Genomic DNA, 24454 nt, shown 5'->3' on the forward strand with positions numbered 1-24454 from the left:
TAGCTAGCATTTTCATCAGAAACAGAACCATTTTCCTTGACCGAGGGGTTAGCACTCACAGATGATTCAACATTGGTCCGTTCAAGGCATTTTAAACGTGGTGGCTCCAACACTTCAGCTTTATCTTTAAGTTGTTGGGTGAGAAGAGAATTTTCTTTGATCAAGTCATCATGAGCCTCTCTCAGCGACTCGAGCTCCTGTTTTCTTTTTAGGTAGTCATAAGTCAATCTCTCGTGGTCAGCTGAGAGAAAATCATGACGAGTTGATAGTTCTTCCATTCGTGACTCGAGAGTGGAATACTCTTCGGTCAATAACTGATTTCTTTCCATCTCCTCAACCAAAAACCCTTCAGATTTCCTGAGGTTTCTCAATCTTTTCAAGAGAGTTTTGTTGAATATTGGCAATTTTGGTCAGTTTAGCATGGACATCCTCATGAGAAGAATATTGATAACTAGAGTGAACCTTGTGATGTTTGGAGGATACCTTTTCCTTCGAGGCTTTGGCCATTGAGCAGTAGGCAGGAGATTCATCGTTGCTTGATGGATTCCTAAAGAAGTTTGTAGCAGGGGAGGAAGAGTTAGCTATGCCAGCCATGCAGAGTCAGAATCTTCATCAGATTCGTTAGCTTCTTCGGCGCCTTGCCGATGTATGCCTTCTGGAACTGCCAGAGTGGCTTGAACTTTTCTTCTGGAACTGGATGTTCCTGGGAAGACACTGGAATCTTTTCGTGATTAGTGTGAGATCTTTACCGGGCCTTTCTTGGTCATCTGAATCTTCCCATATGTTTTGATGATGATTTTGAATTGCCAGAGTGGCTTGAAGTTTTCTTCTGGAACTGGATCTTCCTGGGAAGACACTGGAATCTTTTCATGATTAGTGTGAGATCTTTGTCGGGCCTTTCTGGGTCATCTGAATCTTCTTTGACATTTCCATCGGAGGAAGAATCAGCCAGAACTTTGAGAGCATGATTTTTGCGTTGACTTGAGACATACAAATCTCTCTTCTTCTTAGTCCTTGTGGGTGTTCAGTCTTTCAATGATATCAGCAGAGTCGAGGGATTTGAAATCATCTCGTTCATGGATCATCAGGACAAGTGTGTCGAATGAACTGTCAAGCGATCGGAGCAGTTTCTTCACAACTTCATGGTCAGTGATGTCTTTTGCATCGAGACCTTGAATCTCATTTGCTTTGTCACTCAGACGGTCTAATGTTTGTTGACAGCTTTCATTTCCAATGCACTTGAACCGATTGAATTTTGCTCGAAGGGTATCAATCCGAGCTTCTTTCTGAGTTGAAACACCTTCATTTATCTTCTCGAGGACTCCCCACAATTCCTTCGTAGTTTCACACTGGCAATAGTGAAGAAATTGCGCACGAGAGAGATGGCCACCAATTTCATCTTTTGCTTGCGCATCCATCTAAATGACTTTCTTCTCTTTGTCAGGGGGGCTTGAGGTATAGCAACCGTGAATCCAACTTGCACCACATTCCACATATCATCATTAATCGCTCGGAGATGGATCTTCATCTTCTCCTTCCATAAGGGATAGTGATGGAGTCCTGGATTAGGGGGTCCTTGGGACTCCGGTCTATTTGATATGGGACGGACTGATGGGCTGTGAAGATAAAGCGGAAGGCTATCCCCCGTGTCTGGGTAGGGCAACTATGTGTGTAGAATGACAAGTTTGGTGTCTGGGTGTAATGTTTCCTTCCTCTGCAAGCTGACTATGTACAACCCTAGGCCCCTCCGATGTGTATATAAACCAGGGGGTTTAGTCCGTAGAGGCTATCAGAATAATCATAGGCTAGACAGCTAGGGTTTAGCCATTACGATCTCTAGGTAGATCAACTCTTGTAACCCCTATAACCATCAAATACAATCAAGCAGGACGTAGGGTTTTACCTCCTTTAAGAGGGCCCGGACCTGGATAAACATTGTGTCCCTATTGTCCCTTGTTATCATCGATCCTCAGACACATAGCTTGGGACCCCCTACGCGAGATTTGTCGGTTTTGACACTGACATTGGTGCTTTCATTGAGAGTTCCATTGTGTTGTCGACAGAAGAATCGATGGCTCGCCTCGTCATCGACGATGGTGCTTTTTCCGAGGAGACCTTTCTCCCTAGTCAACTCTTTGTGTTTTGCGGCTTCATGCTATGTGCCTACTTGACCGGTCACCTTGATCAGGTCGACAGCTACGCCCTTGGTCACCAGATCAGGTTTGGAAGTTCGAACTACATCACCGATATCTGAGGAGACCTTATCTTTGAGGGGTTCACGGCCTAGGCCACCGCTCCCCATCCACGCGAAGGAGGCCCTTCGCATGTACTATCAGATCATGTCTAGGGGTCGACACTCGTGTCCGCCTCGGCCTTAGATCTGGGCCGGACCACTTCATTCGAAGAAGGGAGGGTGAACCCCGCTGGACTCTCTCCCATCATGGAGCTTCTAGCAGGAAACCCAGATGCGACCATGCTATCGGCGGACCCGGAGTCAAACGGGACTCTCCCGGTCTTCGGGAAGCCATACTCGCCTCTGTGCACCAACTCCGAACTCTCGAGGCCTGTGTCCTTTGGGCTCGGTCTAGCGGTTATCGCCGAACCTAGTTCCGCAGATCCTCAGACACCTGTCCAACTCTCGCTCTTAAACGAGGCGCTGGACTTAATACAATCTCTCGACATCACGGAGGTGTCACCTCCAAACTATGCCTAGTTCGAACTGGGGGCTGAGACTAGCGGATTTTATGTCCCACCCACCACCCACTTAGTAGCAACTGTCGAGGATTTAACTGACATGCTAGACTACGCTTCTGAAGACATCAATGGCATGGATGACGATGTCGAAGCCGAACCAGGTCAAAACCTGCCCATCACCGGGCGTTGGACGACCACTTCTACTTATGATGTATACATGGTAGACACCCCTGAGAAGAAGGACGAAGATTGCACTCAGGATCTAGATGAGGATAAGCCTGTCGATGAACCACCAAAATGCCGGCATCAGCGGTGGCGCTCACGATCGCGTCGAGAAAGGGAAAGAAACACTAGCATCAGAGAAAATGACACTCCGGATAATGCCGAAGACCCAGAAAACCCCGTGGAGCCTGCATTCGAGAAGGATGAAAGGGAAGAGGGTCAATTCATCCCCGAAGAACTCGCCGATCACGAAGATTCGGAAGATAGTAAGTACTTACCTGTCTCCGAAGAGGATGTCAGCCTCGGTGATGAAGATTTCATCGTCCCAGAGGAACCCCTCGAACAAGAACACTTCAAGTGACAACTAATCGCCACCGCGCAAAGCCTAAAAAAGAAACAGCAGCAGGTTAAAGCCGAACAAGATATGCTCAATGATAGATGGACTAAGGTCCTAGCCGCCGAAGAAGGATATGGCTTTGAGCGTTCAACAAAGAGTTACGCAAAACGCAGGCTACGCCACAATTTGATGATGAGGCCCTTGCGCTAATACCATCAAAATACAATCAGGCTGATCAACAGGACCGACCACCCCGTGGACGGGACAAAACGGCTAATTATGCCGAACACCGGCCCACGCCCCTCACCACAGAGGCAAGGAGACAGCGGCTCCGGGATACACATACGACCTACATAGGGCCTGGCCAATAGAGATGGCAAGACAAGATCAATCTATGGATCAAGAGGACGTGCCCCACATGGGATGACGACCATCAAGCCTGGCACAACAAACATAACCAATTCTGGGGTTAGCACCGAACACAGATGTCATCCGAACTTCGCTGTGATGTTGCCCGATATAGAGGTGCCACACACCCCATGTGATGTACTGATGAGGTAATGCAGCACCAATTCCCGGAAGGATTTAAACCTGTGAACATCAAGCAATATGATGGAACGACGGATCCTGCAGTATGGATTAAAGATTTTCTTCTCCACATTCACATGGCTCACGGAGATGACCTCCAGGCCATTAAATACCTTCCTCTAAAGATGAAAGGAACAGCACGGCACTGGTTAAATAGACTCCCAGAGAACTCCATTGGAAGTTGGGAAGACCTAGAGGATGCCTTTCAGGCCAACTTTCAACGCACTTAACTACGGCCATCGGATGCTAATGACTTGAGTCACATAATCCAGCAACCCGGAGAGTCAGCTCAAAACTTGGGAATCGGTTCTTAAGTAAAAATAACTAAATCGTGGATTGTTCGGATGCCGAGGCCTTAGCGGCGTTTAAGCACAACGTCTGTGACGAATGGCTCGCTCGACACCTCGGACAGGAAAAGCCGAAGACCATGGCGGCTCTTACCGCACTTATGACCCGCTTCTGTGTGGGCGAAGATAGTTGGTTGGCTCATAGAAGAAACAATACCAGCGACCTCGGCACTTCTGAGGCCAGGGATGACAATGGCAGGCCACGACGCAATGAAAACAAGCGTCGAAACAATAACGGAGAAACAGAGGACACGACAGTAATTGCTGGATTCAGTGGCTCCAAACCCGGCCAGCGGAAGAAGCCGTTGAAAGGCAATCGGGACGGTCCATCCAACTTGGAGAAAATACTAGAGAGACCTTGCCAGATTCATGGCACCCCTGACAATCCTGCCAACCACACCAACATAAATTGCTGGGTTTTTGAGCAGGCCGGTAAGTTAAATGCCGAGCATAAGGGGAAAGGACCTCAAAGCGAGGACGATGATGAACCTCGCCCACCGAACACTGGGGGACAGAAACAATTCCCCCCGAGGTGAAAACAGTGAACATGATCTATGTCACCCACATCCCCAAGAGGGAGCACAAACGCTCATTACGGGACGTCTACACCGTAGAGCCTGTCGCCCCAAAATTTAATCCATGGTCAGCTTGTCCAATCACCTTTGATCGCAGGGACCACCCAACCAGTATAGTTACGGAGGCTTGGCGACCCTGGTACTCGATCCTATCATCGACGGGTACCATCTCACTAAAGTCCTTATGGATGGCGGCAACCGCCTCAACTTGATTTATAAGGATACTGTCCGTAAGATGGGTATCGACCCATCAAGAATCAAGCCTAGCAACACTGCCTTTAAAGGAGTGATACCTGACACGGAGGCCCGCTGCACGGGATCCTTAACACTAGAAATAGTATCCGGCTCTCCAGACAATTTCTGAAGCGAAGAATTGATCTTCGACGTCGTCTTATCACAGTGGTTATCACGCACTGCTCGGACAAACAACTTTTGCCTGCTTCAACATAGTCCCGCACTACGCTTATCTGAAGCTAAAAATGCCTAGACCTCATGGCGTCATCACAGTAAATGGAAATATGAAGCGCTCCTTCCGTACCGAGGAGCATACCACGACCCTAGTAGCCGAAGTACAGAGCGGCCTCATCAAGCCGAACAACTCATCGGTCGTCAAGACCCAGGAGACTGCTAAACGTGTCCGAACCACGTTACAATGCGGTAGCTCGGTGGAACCTGAGCTCGAATAGCAGTTTAGCCTCCGACGGTTACCCCATAAGGCTGCGGTGTATGTACCTTGCGTACACAATTACGCCCTTAAAATACCTTGGGCAGCGACAGAGGCACACTGCAGAATAGGCCAATAGTACGGTTTGACCCTATTCGGACCTCAAATATTCTTCTACTGTAGGTTCAGGTCAAGAACCTACCTAATCTACGGTTGTGCAAGGACCTTCTTCTAGGTTCCTCTTTTTAGCAGATGACCATCAGACTCCTCCCCTTCAAGGACATCTCACCAAGGAGAAACGGTGCAGACGTGCAGCAGGGCATCATTGGGATTCTTAAATCATTTCGTTTAGGCTCTGTATAAACCTTTCCCTTGAATAAACTTTCGGCATGTAAAATGGCCTCGATGTTTTTGGCATTATCTGTAACAACACGGCTCGACATATTAATCAGGGTATAAAGGAAACCGTTGATCACTACTTTGTTTGGAAATCATTTTATTTTATGTTATCATCAGTGTTCCCTCCCTACCTCAGACTGCCACATGTGCCTTAGTCCGGCCTTAACACCGAGGGTTGGATTCGGCCCTGCACATTTCAAGTCCGAACACCTATAGGGAACTCTTCGGCGTCCCAGATATTGCATTATACGCATCGGCTCCGAATCATGTCTTTGGTCTATAGTTGGGTTGCCCGGCTCCTGTGCTTACCACCTTACGTTCCGCTCGTTCGGCTAAGGTAGTGATACATCTCCAACGTATCTATACTTTTTTATTGTTCCATGCTATATTATATTCTGTTTTGGATATTATTGGGCTTTATTACACATTTTTATATTATTTTTGGGACTAACCTACTAACCGGAGGCCCATCCCAGAATTGTTGTTTTTTTGCCTATTTTAGGGTTTCGCAGAAAAAGAATATCAAAAGGAGTCCAAACAGAAAGAAACCTTCGGGGACGTGATTTTCGGAACAAACATGATCCAGAGGACTTGGACCCTACGTCAAGACATCAACCAGGAGGACATGAGGTAGGGGGGCGCGCCTACCCCCCCCCCCCCCAGGCGCACCCTCCACCCTCATGGGCCCCTTGTTGCTCCACTGACGTAGTCCTTCCTCCTATATATATCTACGTACCCCCAAACTACCAGATACGAAGCCAAAACCCTAATTCCACCATCGTAACTTTCTGTATCCATGAGATCCCATCTCGGGGCATGTTCCGGAGCTCCGCCAGAGGGGGCATCGATCACGGAGGGCTTCTACATCAACACCATAGCCCCTCCGATGAAGTGTGAGTAGTTTACCTCAGACCTACGGGTCCATAATTATTAGCTAGATGGCTTCTTCTCTCCTTTTGGATCTCAATACAAAGTTCTCCCCCTCTCTTGTGGAGATCTATTTGATGTAATCTTCTTTTGCGGTGTGTTTGTTGAGACCGATGAATTGTGGGTTTATGATCAAGTTTATCTACGAACAATATTTGAATCTTCTCTGAATTCTTTTATGTATGATTCGTTATCTTTGCAAGTCTCTTCGAATTATCAGTTTGGTTTGGCCTACTAGATTGATCTTTCTTGCATGGGAGAAGTGCTTAGCTTTGGGTTCAATCTTACGGTGTCCGTTCCCAGTGACAGTAGGGGAAGCAAGGCACGTATTGTATTGTTGCCATCGAGGATACCAAGATGGGGTTTTCATCATATTGCATGAGTTTATCCCTCTACATCATGTCATCTTGCTTAAAGCGTTACTCTGTTCTCTTGAACTTAATACTCTAGATGCATGCTGGATAGCGGTCGATATGTGGAGTAATAGTAGTAGATGCAGGCAGGAGTCGGTCTACTTGTCTCATACGTGATGCCTATATACATGATCATACCTAGATATTCCCATAACTATGCTCAATTCTGTCAATTTCTCAACAGTAATTTGTCTACCCACCGTGAATACTTATGCTCTCGAGAGAAGCCACTAGTGAAACCTATGCCCCCCGGGTCTATCTTCTATCATATTAATCTTCCAATACTTATTTATTTCCTTTACCTTTTATTTTACTTTGCATCTTTATCCTAAAAATACCAAAAATATTATCTTATCAGATCTCACTCTCGTAAGTGACCGTGTAGGGATTGACAACCCCTTATCGCGTTGGTTGTGAGGATTTATTTGTTTGTGTAGGTGCGAGGGACTCCTGCGTGGCCTCCTACTAGATTGATACCTTGGTTCTCAAAAACTGAGGGAAATACTTACGCTACTTTGCTGCATCACCCTTTCCTCTTCAAGGGAAAACCAACGCAAGTGCTCAAGAGGTAGCAAGAAGGATTCCTGGCACCGTTGCCGGGGAGGTCTACGCAAAAGTCAACATACCAAGTACCCGTCACAAAACCCTTATCTCCCGCATTACATTATTTGCCATTTGCCTCTCGTTTTCCTCTCCCCACTTCACCCTTGCCGTTTTATTCGCCCTCTCTCTCTATCCTCCCTCTCTTTCTCTATTTTCCTCTTTTGCCCGTTTCTTGTTTGCTTGTGTGTCGGATTGCTTGCTTGTCGCGATGGCTCAAGATAATACCAAATTGTGTGACTTTACCAATAGCAACAACAATGATTTTATTAGCACTCCGATTGCTCCTCTTACCGATGCTGAATCTTGTGAAATTAATGTTGCTTTGCTAAATCTTGTCATGAAAGATCCATTTTCCGGTGTTCCTAGTGAAGATGCCGCTACCCATCTAAATAGCTTCGTTGATTTGTGTCGGTGTGGAACGACACCTATGGGATCACAAGAATCCCTACTACGGTTTCTGGGGTGCAGGGTTGCGAGGAGAGCAGGGCTAGTAGACAACACAAGGATCGTTTACCCAGGTTCGGGCCGTGAGGATGCGTAACACCCTAGTCCTACTTTGGTGGGTGTATTTCTGAGAGATCTTGGGCTCTCGAACTAGTTGTGGTTAGTGTGTGGTTCCAAAGAGCTGAATCCCTCTCCTCGTCGCCTTGGGCCTCCTTTTATAGGAAAAAGGGGTTTCCACAGTGGCCACAAGAGGTGGAAAGGTCTACAGTGGCACGAGGTTATCCCTCGTATTACAGGACAAGGTGCATTTAATGCATCGCTTAGGTGTCCTCTTACTTTATCGGGGATGGAGGCGAGGACGGTCCCGTCCGTCGCTGCTCCTCCTCGCTTTGACATGCACCTCGATCGGGGATGCGTGTGGTGCCATGTAGGCAGGCAGGCAGCTGAGTTGGCACAATGGTGGAGCCTTCACGAAGATCTGCATGCCGCCACACAGGCGCTTGATGAGTTGGCCTGGGAGCTGCATGTTGCCACGTAGGTGCCCGCCCAGCTGGTTGGGCTGGCAGCTGCATGTGAATGGCGGTGGAAGCTTGATTGACGTGGGCTTGGCAGTGGCCTTGCCAGCGTCTTTGGCGAGGGCCTTGCCGGGTGGCCCGGCAAGGGTCTCGCCGTGGCGTGTTGTCGTCCCCAGCAAGGATCTTGCCGGGGGTCTGGTGGCCTTCCTTGGCAAGGATCTTGCCGAGGATCGTCGTCTTCTGATCTGATCTTGAATATGTCTTCACAAAGATCTATATGTCACCACAGGGGTGTCTTCCCAAGCCCTGGCCCCATGTTGATGATGGCACTGGGGGGGCGTGGGCTCAAGGATGGCTCGCTCTGTTGGTGCGGGGCGAGCTGTCCCGGCAAGAGTCTTGCCGGGGCCGCTGAGGCCACCCGGCAAGGGTCTTGCTGGGGGAACTTGCTTCGTCCCTCTGCTCTTTGTGGTCTTGGCCTTGGCGTTGCTTTGAATGCCTTGGGCTTCGATCTTACCTTGGCTCACCTCCCTCGTTCTGTTTGGTGTGGCGGTGGGCGCGGCTCTGACTACCCGTGCACAGGAAAGGGGTACAAAGATGCGCCCCTATTTTTGTACACCGACAGGAGCCCCGGGGCCTGGGCCACACATAAGTGCGATGCGTTGTTGGGCCAGGCCCAAAATGGTGCGCGGGCAGGTGGGGCGGTTTTTACCGTGGTAAGTTTCTTCGCGCGCTCCGCCTCCCACGACCCGCGCGCACGGCGCGTCGTGGAGGGGCGTGCGTGGCGTGGGCGGCATGCGTGGGGCGGTTTCCACATGCATGCGTCACGTCGCAGTAAACGGGCAGCGCGCCCCGCGGCTTCCTCATAAAAAGGGATAACCGTGGGCGCACTGTTCCTTTTACCCTTCACGCAACCCCAATCTCGGAAACCTCCGTCTGCCTTCCTCTTCTTCCTTAAGCTTCGTCCCTGCTTGCCGTCATTGTGCTTCCGCCGCCCTCTGTCCTGCCCTCCTCCCCCACTCGCCATGGCGCCAAAATCCACCAAGGGCAAGGGAGTGGCCAAGGACGCCGGAGCCGCGGAGCCACCGGAGAGTGCGCTGGCGGTGCAGCGGATGGAGTCCGCTTTCTCCCCTCGACGGTCGACGTGTTCGAGCTTCGGGACTCCTTCAGGCCCCTGTGGGGAGTGAAGACGGGGGGAGAGAATTCGGGGCATCCGGCCATGCGCGTCATCCCCGCCGACTGCGCCGAGGCTGCCCCAATTCGGTACCCCTTCTTTGTTGATTATTTTTCTTGCGGGCTCTGTCCTCCCTTCTCTGATTTCTTCAGCGACATCATGCACACCTTCAGCTTCCACCTCCTGGATTTTACCCCGAACACAGTGGCGTGCATGGCCCTTTTCACGCACCTCTGCGAAGGCTTTGCCGGGGTGCACCCCAACACGGCGCTCTTCGGCCATTACTTCTTCCCTCGGATCCAAACGGGAGGTGCCATCTCGGGGTGCGTCGCCTGGATCCCAAAATCCAAGGGAGCGTACCCAGACGGTGCCATGAAGGAGAGGTGGAAAGAATGGCGGGGCCGATGGTGCTGGATCAAAGAGAAGGACCCGCCGGCGTTCTGCAGAGTTCGCTGGGCACCGTCGATTCGCGAAAGCGATTGGAGCGACGTCGACGCCGACGACGGAAGCTCACGGTTACCACCACCAGGATTCTTCGGCTTACCCAGGCCGGGCTCATCCTTAAGATGATTGGGGCGGACTTCATCCGTTACCGGATTGCTCCTTTGCATAACAAGGGGAGGCCAGCCTGGCTCTTCACGAACCCTGCTGACCTCATGCGGCTCCGCCCCGGCCTCGACCATAACTTCACAGTGATGGTGCATGCCTATTTCTGCCAGCGGATCTTCCAGCTCGACATGGGCCGCGACGGCGAGGTCGAGCGGACCGGCAAGGTTGCGAGGGCCGCCGCGAGGGCCGGCAAGGTCCTCAAGGGGGCTCTGTTCAAGTTGCCGACGGGGGTGGCCCCGTTGTGCAACTACTCGCGTCGGTCCGAGATCATCGCCATGATGCCGGACTGCAATGCGCACGGCCCTGTCCCGAGCTGGAAGGAACCGGAGGACGCTGAAGTGCAGGAGTTCTTCGACACCCTGCACGAGGCGTATGTCAACGCCGACGCCGAGTGGCTGCTTGTCCAAGACACCTCCCAGGCGGAGCTGAACTACATCGCCACCAGGGCGAGGGAGGCGCAACTTGCCAGGGAGGCTGGCAACGCCAGCAGAGTGGAGAACAAGGCCACAATGGCCGTGGAGGAGGAGCTCGCTCGGTGGGTGGCGGCCGCCGGGGGAGTCAGCAGCGCTGGCACCGAGGCTCCTTTGGTTGAAGATGTGAACGGCGGGTCGTCAGAGGAGGAGGCCGAGACCACAGAGCCGACGCCACCTACGGGGAGGGGGCGAGTCCTCCGGCGGGCTAGTTCCGGTGAGCCGGTTCGGCCCGGCAGGGCTGCGCGGTAACAGCTGACCTTGGAGGAGCCCGGGCGCCATACGAGGGCCGCGGTGGCAAAGAAGCCGGCGAAGGCCCCGGTGAAGAAGAAGACAGCCGCCACTTCTTCATCCGCGCGTGCCTAGATACCACCTCCTTCTCCTCCTCCGGCGAATGTTGACATGGAGGTCACTTTTGATTATGGATCCCTCAGCCCGAGGAGGAAGAGGAAGACGGCAGAGGAGGAGGTGTTGGGGAATGTAGCAATAATTCAAAATATTCCTATGTGTCACCAAGATCAATCTAGGAGATGCTAGAAACGAGAGAGAGGGAGTGCATCTTCATACCCTTGAAGATCGCTAAGCGGAAGCGTTACAAGAACGCGGTTGATGGAGTCGTACTCGCGGCGATTCAGATCGCAGTCGATTTCGATCTAAGCGCCGAACAACGGCGCCTCCGCGTTCAACACACGTACAGCCCGGTGACGTCTCCCGCGCCTTCATCCAGCAAGGAGAGAGCGAGAGGTTGGGGAAGACTCCATCCAGCAGCAGCACGACGGCGTGGTGATGGTGGAGGAGCGTGGCACGCCAGCAGGGCTTCGCCAAGCATTGCAAGAGACGAGGAGGGAGAGGGGTAGGGCTGCGCCAAGAGGGAGAGAGACTCGTATGTTGGGAAGCCCCAAAACCCCCACTATTTATAGGAGGAGGGGAGGAGGGTGCGCCCCCTCTAGGGTTCCCACCCCTAGGGGTCGGCAGCCCTAGATGGGATGGAGGGGGCGGCCAAGAGGGGGAGAGGGGGGGCCCGCCCTAGGGTGGGCCTTAGGCCCATCTGCGCCTAGGGTTTCCCCCCTTCTCCTCCTAGCTGCGCCTTGGGCCCTGGTGGGAGGCGCACCAGCCCACTCAGGGGCTGGTCCCTTCCCACTCTTGGCCCATGCAAGCCTCCGGGGCTGGTGGCCCCTCCCGGTGGACCCCAGAACGCTCCTGTGGTCCTGGTACATTACTGGTGATGCCCGAAACACTTCCGGTGGTCAAAACCTCACTTCCTATATATATTATTCTTTACCTCCAGACCATTCTGGAACTCCTCATGACGTCCGGGATCTCATTTGGGACTCCGAACAACATTCGGTAACCATGTACAAACTTTCCCTATAACCCTAGCGTCATCAGACCTTAAGTGTGTAGACCCTACGGGTTCGGGAATCATGCAGACATGACCAAGACAACTCTCCGGCCAATACCCAACAGCAGGATCTGGATACCCATGTTAGCTCCCACATGTTCCACGATGATCTCATTGGATGAACCACGATGTTGAGGATTCAAGCAATCCCATATACAATTCCCTTTGTCAAACGGTACGTTACTTGCCCGAGATTCAATCGTCGGTATCCCAATACCTCGTTCAATCTCGTTACCAGCAAGTCACTTTACTCGTTCCGTAATGCATGACCCCGTGACCAACTACTTAGTCACAATGACCTCATTATGATGATGCATTACCGAGTGGGCCCAGAGATACCTCTCCGTCATACAGAGTGACAAATCCCAGTCTCGATTCGTGCCAACCCAACAGACACTTTCGGAGATACCTATAGTGCACCTTTATAGCCACCCAGTTACGTTGTGACGTTTGGTGCACCCAAAGCATTCCTACGGTATCCGGGAGTTGCACAATCTCATGGTCTAAGGAAATGATACTTGACATTAGAAAAGCTTTAGCAAATGAACTACACGATCTTGTGCTACGCTTAAGATTGGGTCTTGTCCATCACATCATTCTCCGTTATCAATGACACCCAATATCCATGGTTAGGAAACCATGACCGTGTATTGATCAATGAGCTAGTCAACTAGAGGCTTACTAGGGACATGTTGTGGTCTATGTATTCACACATGTATTACTGTTTCTGGTTAATACAATTATAGCATGAACAATAGACAATTATCATGAATAAGGAAATACAATAATAACCATTTTATTATTGCCTCTAGGGCATATTTCCAATAGTCTCCCACTTGCACTAGAGTCAATAATCTAGTTCACATCACTATGTGATTGTAATGAATCCAACACCAATGGGGTTTGTTCATATCTCGCTTGCGAAAGAGGTTTATTAGTCAATGGGTTTGAACCTTTCAGATCCATGTGTTCTTTAAAAATCTCTATGTCGTCTTGTAGATGCAGCTACCACGCGCTACTTGGAGCTATTCCAAATAACTGTTCTACTATACGAATCCGGTTTACTACTCAGAGTCATCCGGATTAGTGTCAAAGTTTGCATCGACGTAACCCTTTACGACGAACTCTTTTACCACCTCCATAATCGAGAAAATTCCTTAGTCTGCTAGTTACTAAGGATAAGTTTGACCATTGTCATATGATCCATTCCTGGATCACTCTTGTACCCCTTGACTAACTCATGGAAAGGCACACTTCAGGTGCGGTACACAGCATAGCATACTGTAGAGCCTACGTCTAAAGCATAGGGGACGACCTTCGTCCTTTCTCTCTCTTCTGCCGTGGTCAGGTCTTGAGTCTTACTCAATACTCACACCCTGTAACACAGCCAAGAACTCCTTCTTTGCTGATCTATTTTGAACTCCTTCAAAATCTTGTCACGGTATGTATTCATTGGAAAGGACTATTAAACATTTTTGATCTATCCTTATAGATCTTGATGCTCAATGTTCAAGTAGCTTAATCTAGGTTTTCCATTGAAAAACACTTTTCAAATAACCTTGTATGCTTTCCAGAAATTCTACATCATTTCTGATCAACAATATGTTAACAACATATACTCATCAAAAAATTCTATAGTGCTCCCACTCACTTCTTTGGAAATACAAGTTCCTCATAAACTTTGTATAAACCCAAAATCTTTGATCATCTCATCAAAGCGTACATTCCAACTCCGAGATGCTTACTCCGGCCCTTAGAAGGATTGCTAGAGCTTTGCATACTTGTTAGCATCTGTATGGAGTTTCTTCATGCATATCTACCAATAGACATGGTTCGCATGTCTCAATCTTTTCAAAAACGAGTGAGTCAACATGGAGCTTCTTCATGCGTTCTATACCAACATGACTCAAATGGCAGTGCCACAAGTATGTGGTACTATCATTACTATCTTATATCTTTTGGCATGAACATGTGTATCACTACGATCGAGATTCAATAAACCATTCACTTTAGGTGCAAGACCATTGAAGGTATTATTCAAATAAACAAAGTAACCATTATTCTCCTTAAACGAATAACCGTATTGCGATAAACATAATCCAATCATGTCTATGCTCAACGCAAACACCAAATAACAATTATTTGTGTTTAACACCAATCCCGATGGTAGAGGGAGCGTGCGATGTTTGATCACATCAACCTTGGAAACACTTCCAACACATATCGTCATCTCATCTTTAGCTAGTCTCCGCAGCCTTTTATTTCGAGTTACTAACACTTAGCAACCGAACCGGTATTTAATACCCTGGTGCTACTAGGAGTACTATAGTAAAGTACACAATAATATAACGTATATTCAAAATACTTCTGTCGACCTTGCCAGCCTTCTCATCTATCAAGTATCTAGGGTAGTTCTGCTTCAGTGACCGCTTCCCTCATTAAAGAAGCACTTAGTCTCGGGTTTGGGTTCAACCTTAGGTTTCTTCACTAGGGCAGCAACTGATTTGTCGTTTCATGAAGTATCCCTTCTTTCCCTTGCCCTTCTTGAAACTAGTGGTTTAACCATCAACAATTGATGCTCCTACTTGATTTCTACTTTCGCGGTGTCAAGCATCGTGAGTTGCTCAAGGATCATCATGTATATCCCTAATATGTTATAGTTCATCACGAAGCTCTAATAGCTTGGTGGCAGTGACTATGGAGAACCATCACTATCTCATCATGAAGATTAACTCCCACTCGATTCAAGTGATTGTAGTACTTAGACAATCTGAGCACATGCTCAACGATTGAGCTTTTCTCCCTTAGTTTGCAGGCTTAAGAAACTTGTCAGAGGTCTCATACCTCTTGACAAGGGCACTAGTCTGAAATCCCAATTTCAGTCTTTGGAACATCTCATATGTTCTGCGATGTTTCAAAAACGTCTTTGGTGCCACAATTCTAAATCGTTAGTATTACACACTGAACTATCACGTAGTCATCAAAACGTGTATGTCAGATGTTTCCCAACATCTATAGACGATGCTCGAGGTTCAACACACTGAGCGGTGCATTAAGGACATAACCCTTCTGTGCAGCAATGAGGACAATCCTCAGTTCACGGACCCAGTCCGCATAATTGCTACTATCAACTCTCAACTAAATTTTCTCTAGGCACATATCTAAAACAGTAGAACCAAAGCGTGAGCTACGACATAATTTGCAAAGACCTTTTGACTATGTTCATGATAATTAAGTTCATCTAATCAAATTATTCAATGAAATCCAACTTAGATAGACATCCCTCTACTCATCTAAGTGATACATGATCCAAGTCAACTAGGCCGTGTCCGATCATAACATGAGACGGACTAGTCATCATCGGTGAACATCTTCATGTTGATCGTATCCACTATACGACTCATGTTCGACCTTTCGATCTTCTGTGTTCCGAGGCCATGTCTGTTCATGCTAGGCTCGTCAAGTTAACCTAAGTGTATTGCGTGTGTAAATCTGGCTTACACCCGTTGTATGCGAACGTTAGAACCTATCACACCCGATCATCACGTGGAGCTTCGAAACAACGAACCTTCGCAACGGTGCACAGTTAGGGGGAACACTTTCTTGAAATTTTAGCGAGGGATCATCTTATTTATGCTACTGTCATTCTAAGCAAATAAGATGTAAACATGACAAACATTACATGAAAATCATAAAGTGACATGATATGGCCAATATCATCTTGCGCCTTTTGATCTCCATCTTCGAGGCGCGGCATGATCACCTTCGTCACCGGCATGACACCATGATCTCCATCATCATTGTTGGGGATATGACTATTTGTGTAAGCCATCCAGGGGGGCCGGGTTATGCAATAGAGGTTCATCAGAAGCCCAAGATCAAGGCATGAAGATGGCGGTTCACTAAAAGGCTTAAAGGCCCACAGGCGACTCTGGGGCCCGTAAAGATAAACCGCCATGATGGTATAACTTGTACTGTAAGGTAGAAGTAACTAGTCGCCGAGCCGGACACTGTTTATGAGCTGGCCAGGACTCTGTAGGCCGCAAGGCGTCAACCCGTGTATATAAGGGGACGACCCACCAACGGCTTAGGGGAGAAACAACTGATCGAGAGCCAGGCATAGCGTATTTCGCTCCATGGTCATCGAAACCTCAAGCAATTCCAACCCAACTAGACGTAGGCCTTCCTTCACCGTAAGGGGCTGAACTAGTATAAACCTCGCGTGTCCTTGTCCGGATTAACCCCTTTAAGCTTCCTAGTTGCGATGGCTCCACGATTAAGTCCTTTCAAAAGGACATCTGCCGTGACAATTCCACGACAGATGGCGCCCACTATGGGGCCAGCACACGGTGGATTTGAGTTCTTGAAGGGCAGCTTCGAAGGGCTCAAGGGATACGCAGTTGGCCGGATGACCAAGAGTCGTCGCGGCAAGATCTACATCGACGACGAAGGCTGGGGCCCCGATGCCGGCTCAATTGAGTACGGGTACCGGGTCCCCTTTGGCGGAATTCACGTCTTCGTCGGCCGGATTGGTGAGCCGGGCCCTGAGCCGGACAGCTGCACCGACCTCGTCGAGACGGCTCAGCGTGCGAAACCCGCCCGAGCTCAACCCATCGTGAAGCATGCCTTTGTGGGTTGCATCCACGGAGGTGAACTTTCTGAAGGATCTGAAGGTGATGGTGAGCCGGCCGTCCTCTCTGACGGTGATTCATCCGCCGGCTCAACAGATCCGCTGTATCAAGTTCAAGATGGTGTGCTTGGGGGCTATTCCGATGGCAGCACTATTCCGGACCCCTCAGAGTGGCCAAACTGGGCAGGAGTCTTCATGGCTGGTACTCAACCCGACCAAAATTCTACGGCCTCAGCGGCGATAACGTCCAGGTTAGGAGCAGCCGGGGCAGGAGGCCCTGTGCGCTCACCGGCTCAGGTGCTGATGGATCTCATGGATAAACTTACGGCCTTGTTAACTGCTATAGTCGTCCCTGCGAACCAATCTGAGCATGAGGCAAAGGTGGCACAGGTTCGCAATGAGATCGCCTAGGCCAAGGAAACCTTAGCAGCTGAAGATACTAGATTAGCCACAGAGCGGGCGGCTTTGGACGTACGGGCGCAGCAACTTCAGGCAGAAGCCTTTCAGCTCACATTGAGCTTGAACGCATCTAATGAGGAGGCGACATCAGAAAACTCAGTCCCGTTTACCTCAGATTTATGATCCTCGGAATCTCTTTGCTACACCTGGGGCCGGCCCAAGTAACCCGCCAGGTGCAAATCAGTTTATGACATCCGGAGCGGGAGGCCCAGTCCAGCCTCAGGTGACGGCGCCTCTTCACGGCAATATGGCACCGCCCCATTACATACCAATACCACAGGGTCACTTCTCCAACCCCATGGAGAACTTAATCGCAGCATTAGCACGTTTGGCGGCTCTCCCAGTAGATGGTGATGATCCGACAGCGGTGGAAACCCGGTGGATCAGGGAACTTGTCCAAACAGCCCTGGCTCAGCAAGAGACCTACTCCTACAGCCGGGACAGGATTCACTCAACTCCTCCGCCCTGGTTAGCTCTGCCTCGTCAAAACCGGAGCCCGAGTTACAGTAGACACATGGAGCCAGAGGCCTTGTCAAGTAGCGCTCAGCGCCGGAACCAGCCCGGTGGGTATAACCCGGTTCAGGATCAGATACGTCAGGAGGACGAGCGGGCGGCTCAGCTAGTGGCTCAGCTAGCAGCCCAACAGGACTCACCAGCTTACCCGACGACTTCCGTTGAGGCGGGTGTTGCTACTAGAACCGGAGGAGTTCCTTGTCTGGTACCGGCTCTATGTAATGTACGTCTGCCCAAGGATTTCAAGGGACCTCGAAAGGTGCCGAATTATATGGCCGATTTATAGCCTGGGGTGTGGATTGAAAGTTACGAGATGGCCATGGAGCTGCTGGAGGTTAGTGATGAAGAGATGGCTAAATACTTCACCATGATGTTGGACGGAACGGCCCGTTCTTGGTTAAAGGGTTTGCCACCAAATTCCATTAGTTCATGGGCAGAGCTAAAGGCCCGTTTCATCCAGAACTTCAGGGAAACTTGCAAGCAGTCTATGTCGATTGTGGACCTGACAAATTGTAAGCAGGAGGAAGGTGAATCTACGACTCATTGGGTGCACCGGGTCAAAGACATAATACATTCGTCTGACAAGATGGATGCCGGCTCAGCAGTTCTCATGCTGGAGAAGAATTGCCGCTTTGAGCCTCTAAGACAGAAACTGGGGCGCCTTAAGCGTGATTGCAATGATATAGGGACGCTGATGGCGGCTTTAGTCAAGTATGCCGATTCTGATAGTACCAAGGATCCCACGTCTGATGACGAAAAGACAGGGAAGGGAAAGAAGAACGGTAATGGAAAGGGTCAGCAGCATAACCCGGTGAGTCAAGGAGGCAATAAGCGTAAGGCGTATGGTAACCCGGAATTTGTGGCCAATGCACAGAGTAACAATCAGAAGCGCAAAGGAAAGCCACCCCCTCGGTTTGGTGGGTCAGGTCCATCTCTTGAGCAACTACTCAATGAGCCCTGCCCGAAACACGACACCCGGGAACAACCAGTGACTCATTTATGGAAGGATTGCGCAATCATGAAGGCTTTCAAGAATTCTAATACATTTGATGGCAATCAAGGCCCAGGCGGCGGCTCAGGAGCTGGCAGCTTTCATGGCCCGGGCGGCGGTTCAGGATCCGGTTTTCAGGGAAGCCAGGGTGGTTATAATCAACAGCAGTCTGGTCAAGGAGGTCAGCAGCAGCAGCAGTCGGGTTATCAGAGTTATCCAAAACAGCTAAACAGTGGGCAGTATCACGTGTTCACCACAAGTTTGTGTAAACATGATCAGAAAGTTCATAAGAGGGCTGTGAATTCGGTTGAGCCGGCAGTCCCTCGTTACTTGAGGTGGTCGAAACAACCTATTGTCTGTAGCAGGGAGGATCACCCTCCCCGGGTTGATAATCCAGGTCAACTGGCCCTGGTGGTGGCACTGCAAGTTGGTGGTTATAAATTTACTAAGGTGCTCATGGATGGAGGGAGCAGCATCAACATCCTCTATTACGAGACCTTTCGGCGCATGGGCTTAACTGACAAGAATTTAAAGACTTCTAACACCGTCTTCCATGGAGTGGTGCGTGGTAAGTCAGCGTATCCTATGGTAAGATTGAACTAGAGGTGTCTTTTGGAGACGAGCATGCTTCTAGGGCGGAAAGGTTAACTTTTGAAGTGGTCAAAATCAAGAGTCCATATCACGCTTTGTTCGGGCGACCGGCATATGCCAAGTTCATGGCGCGGTCGTGTTATGTTTATTTCTAGCTCAAGATGCCAGGTTACAAGGGTACCATCACTATGCATGGAAGCCGAAAGGTGGCCCTGGAATGTGAAGAAGGCGATGCGGCTTATGCCGAGTCTGTCTGTGCAGCAGAGGAGCTCAAATTTTATCAAGATAATGTTGACCCGGAGGATATGACCTCCCTCAAGAAGTCGACTACGGAGCATGACCCGGCTATGAAGTTTAAATCGGCTGCAGAGACTAAGCTTGTTGATTTTACTCCGGGCGATTCGTCTAAGCATCAGCATCAGTGCCAACTTGGATCCTAAATAGGAAAGCGCGCTCATCGAGTTCATCCCTGAGAACCGAGACATATTTGCATGGAAGCCTTCTGACATGCCGGGTGTACTGAGAGGACTCGCTGAGCACACTCTTAATATTGATCCAAAGTATAAGCCGGTCAGGCAGTTTCTGTGGCGATTCAATGAGGAACGACGAAAAGCTATAGGAGAAGAGGTCGCCCGGCTCTTGGCGGCTGGGTTCATTGTCGAAGTTTTTCACCCAGAGTGGTTGGCTAACCCGGTGCTCGTGCTCAAGAAAAACGGCACCTGGCGGATGTGTGTGGATTACACGGACTTAAATAAGGCTTGTCCGGCTGATCCTTTCGCTCTCCCCCTTATTGATCAAATCATTGATGGTACGGCGAGTGGTGCGCGTTTGAGCTTTTTGGATGCTTACTCTGGTTATCATCAGATCAAGATGGCAGTTAAGGACCAGGAGAAGACAGCTTTCATCACTCTGTTTGGAGCCTTCTGCTATGTGTCTATGCCTTTCGGGCTCAAGAGTGCCCAGGCGACTTATCAACGGTGTGTACAGAATTGTCTCCACAATCAGATTGGGCGCAATGTTCATTCTTATGTGGATGACATAGTGGTGAAATCCAGAGAGGCGGAAACCTTAATATCTGATCTCAGAGAAACCTTTGACAATCTCCGGGTTTACAAAATGATGCTTAACCCAGAGAAGTGTGTATTTGGTGTGCCGGCAGGCAAGCTTTTGGGATTCTTGGTCTCAAACAGGGGCATCGAGGCTAATCCGGAGAAGATTAAGGCAATCACTTCTTTGGCTAAACCGGCATGTATCAAGATGTTCAGCGACTGGCGGGTCGTGTTGCCTCTTTAAGCCGGTTCATAAGCCGGTTAGGTGAGAAGGCCCTACCACTGTACCAACTGATGAAGAAGGCAGACATCTTTGTCTGGAGTAATGCTGCTAATGCTGCTTTTGAGGATTTGAAGAGGCAGTTATCTGAGCCGCCAGTTCTTGCAGCTCCCATTGACAAAGAGCCTTTGCTGTTATATGTGGCTGCTAATTCATGAGCCGTCAGTGTGGCAATTGTGGTAGAGCGCAAGGAGGCTGGTAAGGAACATCTGGTTCAACGGCCGGTTTATTATGTCAGTGAGGTACTCATCGAGTCAAAACAAAGATATCCTCATTGGCAGAAACTTGTTTACGGGGTGTTCATGGCAAGCCGGAAGCTGAAGCAATACTTCCAAGGTCACCCTATCATTGTGGTGAATTCTGCCCCCTTGGGAGACATTATTCAAAACAGAGAGGCTACAGGACGAGTCGCCAAGTGGACCATCGAGCTCGGGCCTCATGGTCTGAAGTACGTACCATGCACTGCCATTAAATCTCAAGCTTTGGTAGATTTCATCAACGACTGGACAGAGCTACAGGCACCTGAGGAGAAGCCCGATAACACTTATTGGACTATTCACTTTGATGGGTCCAGACAGTTGGAAGGCTCGGGGGCTGGAGTCGTGTTAACTTCCCCTCGAGGTGACAAATTTTGTTATGTGCTCCGGCTTATGTTTCCTTGTACTAACAATGTAGCTGAGTATGAGGCCCTACTCCATGGTCTCCGGATGGCCAAAGAGATGAACTTGAGCTGGGTAAGATGCTTGGGAGACTCGGACCTTGTGGCTCAACAGGTGTTAGGCAAGTGGGACTCTAAAGATCCCCTTATGGCGGCTTACCGCCGTGAAGTCGATGCTGTGGCTGGACATTTCAAGGGTTATGTGGTGGAACACATTGATCGAAGGAATAATGAGGCGGCTGATGCCTTAAGCCGGCTGGGATCTCAGCGTAATCTAGTGCCGCCTAACACCTTTCTTGATGTTTTGCATAATCCTTCTGTTAAGTTACCTACAGAGGAAGATCTGGCAATACCAGACCTGGAGGCACAGCTGGTGGCGGCTCTCCATGTTATCCCAGATTGGACAGTTCCTTATTTGGCTTACATGACCCGGGAGAGTTGCCTGAAGATGAGACCTTGGCAAGACAAATCGCCCGACGGTCCAAGTCCATGACAATTGTCAATGGCGAGTTACATCATTGCAGCGTCACTGGAGCGTTTCAATGTTGTGTGTCACCTACAGAGGGTCAGGAGATCCTTCGTGAGATTCATGAAGGCGATTGTGGTCATCACGCCGGCTCAAAATCTCTTGTGGCCAAAGCTTTCCGTCATGGGTTTTATTGGCTGACGGCTCATGCTGATGCAGAAGACCTGGTCAGTAAATGTGACGGATGTCAGAAATTCTCACGACGAGCCCATGTGCCGGCTCAAGAATTGAGGATGATTCCAATTACTTGGCCGTTTGTAGTCTGGGGGCTTGATATGGTCGGGCCTTTCAAAAGGTCTAAGGATAAAAAGACGCACCTCTTGGTGGCGGTTGACAAGTTCACAAAGTGGGTGGAGGCGGAGCCAGTCAGTAAGTGTGATGCAGCCACGGCGGTCCAGTTTATGAAAAAGGTGATTTTTCACTTTGGTTTTCCACACAGCATCATAACTAATAATGGCACTAACCTCTCCAAAGGAGCTATGGAAGAGTTCTGTCAACGAGAGCATATCCGGCTTGACATTTCAGCTGTGGCTCACCCTCAATCCAATGGTCAAGCAGAACGAGCTAATCAAGAAATCTTGAGGGGTATCAAGCCCCGGCTCTTGGTCCCCTTGTAGCGGACGCCGGGTTGTTGGGTGGAGGAGTTACCTTCTGTACTTTGGAGCATCAATACTACACCTAACAGATCTATGGGTTACACGCCTTTCTTTATGGTGTATGGAGCAGAGGCGGTCCTGCCAAGTGACATCCGTCATGACTCACCCCGTGTGGCGGCTTATGTTGAGGGAGACAATGAAAAAGCTCGGCAAGACGCACTTGACCTGTTGGATGAAGAGTGAGACTTGGCAATAGCCCGCTCGGCGATTTACCAGCAAGACCTGGGCCGCTATCACAGCCGCCGGGTTAGGTCCAGAACCTTTCAGGAAGGCGACTTAGTGCTCCGACTCATCCAAGATCAATCTGACATGCACAAGCTATCCCCTCCTTGGGAAGGACCCTTTGTGGTCAGCAAGAATCGGAACAACGGATCATACTACCTTATCGACGTTTGGGAGCACAAAGACTCATGTAAGTCAGAGGAGGAGACCCGTCGGCCGTGGAATATCGCTCATCTTCGGCCTTATTATATGTGAGCCATCGGCTCTATTGTATATATACATATACTATGTATATTACATAAAGCAATGAAGCAGGACCTCTGTCCTTTTTTCCACTCCCAAAAAAGGTTTATGTGTTTTCTTTGTCAGGTGGTGGAGATAACCAAGGAGAAGCGGATCATATCTGAATCCGGCTTTCCTTTGGTCCGGCTTATGATCATATCTGAATCTAGCCGTGATCACTTGGGGGCTTCCTGTTCAAACATAGGTCGTATTTGAACCAAAGAGAACATAGCTGTCGATACCCACTTGATCGGCATACTGCCAAACCCACTTGGGGGCTTCTTGATCATATTTGAATCATAGCTTAACCCCTTTGGGTCTGACATGGATCGTATTTGAATCAGCATCATTAAACAACTCTTATGGTCACTTGGGGGCTTCCTGTTCAAACTATTGGAAATATGCCCTAGAGGCAATAATAAAATGATTATTATATTTCCTTGTTCATGATAATTGACTATTATTCATGCTATAATTGTATTATCCGGAAATCGTAGTACATGTGTGAATACATAGACCACAATGTGTCCCTAGTGAGCCTCTGGTTGACTAGCTCGTTGATCAACAGATAGTCATGGTTTCCTGGCTATGGACATGGGGATGTCATTGATAACGGGATCACATCATTAGGAGAATGATGTGATGGACAAGACCCAAACCTAAGCATAGCACAAAGATCATGTAGTTCGTTTGCTATAGCTTTTCTGGATGTCAAGTATCATTTCCTTAGACCATGAGATTGTGCAACTCCCGGATACTGTAGGAATTCCTTGGGTGTGCCAAACGTCTCAACGTAACTGGGTGACTATAAAGGTACATTACAGGTATCTCCGAAAGTGTCTGTTGGGTTGGCACGAATCGAGACTGGGATTTGTCACTCTGTATGACGGAGAGGTATCTCTGGGCCCACTCGATAATGCATCATCATAATGAGCTCAATGTGATCAAGTCGTTGATCACGGGATCATGCATTACGGTACGAGTAAAGTGACTTGTCGGTAATGAGACTGAACAAGGTATTGGGATACCGACGATCGAGTCTCGGGCAAGTAACGTACCGATTGACAAAGGGAATTGAGTACAGGATTGATTAGGTCCTCGACATTGTGGTTCATCCGATGAGATCATCGAGGAGCATGTGGGAGCTGACATGGGTATCCAGATCCCGCTGTTGGTTATTGACCAGAGAATCGTCTCGGTCATGTCTGCTTGTCTCC

Source organism: Triticum dicoccoides, chromosome 4A, assembly GCF_002162155.2.
Source record: "Triticum dicoccoides isolate Atlit2015 ecotype Zavitan chromosome 4A, WEW_v2.0, whole genome shotgun sequence".
NCBI lineage: Eukaryota > Viridiplantae > Streptophyta > Magnoliopsida > Poales > Poaceae > Triticum > Triticum dicoccoides.